General features: G+C 37.0%; 1 non-coding gene across 1 annotated transcript; it reads right to left on the bottom strand.

The window, feature by feature from the left end:
- Positions 1 to 982: 982 nt before the first annotated feature.
- Positions 983 to 1,088, bottom strand: LOC128292547 (small nucleolar RNA R71). The gene has a single exon (XR_008282532.1). It is a non-coding gene; the product is annotated as a small nucleolar RNA R71 (small nucleolar RNA).
- Between the last annotated feature and the right edge of the window lie 2,171 nt (positions 1,089 to 3,259).

Here is a 3,259-nt window from a genome sequence, read left to right on the forward strand (position 1 = left end):
CCCAAAAGGAATTCCCCAATTCTTTTCTCTTTGAGTTCTTAGTTTAGATAATTAGTTAATTAAAACAAAACCCCATTATTCTTAGGCTAGATAATAAAAAGACAGTCATTACTAGTACTTTTAGTTCCTTTGGGTTCGACAATCCGGTCTTGCTAAAACTATACTACTATTCGATAGGTACACTTGCCTACATCGTGATAATAGTTAGTTTCAAGAATGATTAATTATAAATATTTAAAACCTATCACGAAATAACGCGATCAAGTTTTTGGCACCGTTGCCGGGGAACTAAGATATTAGGAACGCTTAATTTTATTACTTTAGCCATTTATTTTTCTTGCAATTTAATTTAATTTAATTATTATTTATTAACTTACTTTTTCCTCTCTTGGCAGATTTTCATAGTTTATGACTAGAAGAAACCTGTCGGGACCATTACTTTTTGACGAAGAAATCAATCGCACAATACATAGAAACCAAAGAGAAATAAGGTGAAGCTTAAGATACATGGAGAATGAGCAAGAAGACGATACTCAACCCCCAACCAAAGAGATGGCTGAAAACCAAGGCAATCAGCTACCTCCTACAATTGCGGTTAATCAAAATCCTGCTACACGCACTAAGTATGATTATGCTAAACCCTCTTTAACAGGAACTAAAGCGAACATAGTTAGACCTGCTGTAGCTGCAAATACTTTTAAATTAAAACCTAACACTATTCAAATGATACAACAATTTGTTCAGTTTGATGGTTTGCAGGAAGAGGATCCCAACGCTCATTTAGCCAACTTTTTAGAACTATGCGATACATTTAAAATCAATGGCATTTCTGATGATGCCATTCGTCTTCGGTTGTTTCCCTTTTCATTGAGGAACAAAGCTAAACAGTGGTTGAACTCGATACCACGAGGGTCAATTACTACTTGGGAACAAATGACCAAAAAATTTTTACTAAAATATTTTTCGCCAGCTAAAATGGCTGAATTACGTAATGATATCTCTTCTTTTGTATAGATGGATTTAGAAACACTCTACGATGTATGGGAGAGATACAAGGACCTTCTGAGAAGGTGCCCTCACCATGGGTTACCGCTTTGGCTCTAAGTACAAACATTTCACAATGGTCTGAATCCTTCGACTCGGCAAATGGTTGATACAGCGGCGGGCAAAACCATCAATAACAAAACACCGGAAGATGCCTATAAGTTTATAGAGGAGATGTAATTGAATAACTATCAGTGGCAAGTCATAAGGACAAAGCCAACAAAAACAATCGGCGTTTATAACGTCGATTCGGTCACCATGCTCTCTAATCGGTAGAACTCTTAAATAAAAAGATTGACGGTTTTCTTAATTCTTCACAGGTTCACCCAGTAATGCAATGCGAAGCAAGTAGCGGTGGAACAAACCATTCGAAATACCAACATTATGGCCATAACATGGATAACGAGCAATTAAACTACATGGGTAATAATCCTTGACCTCAAAACAATCCATATAGTAACACTTATAATGCAGGTTGGAAGAACCACCCCAATTTCTCGTGGGGCGGTCAAGGAAATCAAAGACCACAACATCCTCCGGGCTACCAACAACCACCCTACCAACAGGAAAAGAAGCCAAATCTTGAAGATATGCTCTCAAAGTTCATATCAGTGTTAGAAACCCGTTTTTAGAACACCGAGATTGCACTTAAGAATCAACAAGCGTCGATCCAAAGGCTCAAAACTCAGATAGGCCAGCTGTCCAAATTAATCTCGGAAAGACCACTAGGAAGTTTACTTAGTAACACTAAAGAGCATGTCAAAGAAATTACACTAAAGAGTGGGAAAGTGTTAGTGGAATCTGAAAAGAAGTTAGCACAAGAAGTCATGGAAAGCGAAAGGAGGGAAGAAAAACCCGAAAGGAATATAAACCACCAGTTCAATATCCAAAAAAATTTAAAAAAGATCGAATTGATACACAATTCGGTAAGTTTCTTGAACTTTTTAAGAAATTACATATCAACTTACCTTTTGTCGAAGCCATCTCGCAGATGCCTACATATACAAAATTTTTGAAGGAGCTTCTAACAAATAAAAGAAAGTTCGAGGACTTATCTACAGTAGAACTCAACGAGGAGTGCTCAGCCATACTTCAAAACAAACTACCAACCAAACTAAAAGATCTAGGAAGTTTACTATCCCTTGCTTAATTGGTAGTCTGAATGTTGAAAAAGCACTAGCTGATTTAGGCGTTAGCACTAATTTGATGCCATATAAAATGTTCAAACAACTTGGTCTTAGGGAACCTAAACCTAGTAGGATGAGTATTCAATTAGCCGATAGATCTATTAAATATCCTAGGGGTATTATAGAAGACATACTCATAAAAGTAGATAAATTCATATTCCCTGTTGATTTTGTTGTGCTTGACATGGATGAAGATATGGAAGTACCCTTAATTTTAGGGTGCCCATTTCTAGCCACTGCTAGGGCTGTAATCGATGTGGGTGATGGTAAATTGGTACTTAGAGTAGGTAACGAGGAGATTATCTTTAAAATTTACGATGCTATGAGATTATCTAGGGAACAGGATGATTCATGTTATTTTATTGACTCTATTATCATATTACTCAAGACTCTTTTCAGGAAATTGTACAGAAGGAGACGACGGGACTGTATCCAGCTCAAGGTGAAGAGACAGGTGAGGAACCTAATGACCATTCGTCAAGACAAGTAGAATATGGGGGCATTAAGATAAACGATGAACTTAAGCAAAAACCCTCTATTGAGGAGCCTTCCAAACTAAAAGTTAAACAATTACCAAACCACTTAGAATACGCATTCCTTGGAAATAATTCTACATTACCAGTTATTATTGCTTCTAACTTGCAACCCAAGGAGAAAGAGGAATTAATCCAAGTATTAAAAGAACATAAAAATGCTATAGCTTGGAAAATTTCTAACATTAAAGGAATCAACCCTTCTTTCTGCACCCACAAAAGTTTGATGGAAGATGAGTACAAACCGTGTGTGCAAGCTCAAAGACGTCTGAACCCCAACATGAAGGAAGTTGTAAAAGCTGAGGTAATTAAACTTCTAGATGCTGGAATTATTTATCCTATTTTTGACAGTTCTTGGGTAAGTCCAGTGCAGGTTGTCCCCAAGAAAGGAGGCATGACGGTTGTGACCAACGAGAAGAATGAATTAATCCCAACAAGAACAGTCACAGGATTGAGAGTTTGCATAAACTACAGGAAATTGAATGATGCCACAAG

This window comes from Gossypium arboreum, chromosome 4, assembly GCF_025698485.1.
Source record: "Gossypium arboreum isolate Shixiya-1 chromosome 4, ASM2569848v2, whole genome shotgun sequence".
NCBI lineage: Eukaryota > Viridiplantae > Streptophyta > Magnoliopsida > Malvales > Malvaceae > Gossypium > Gossypium arboreum.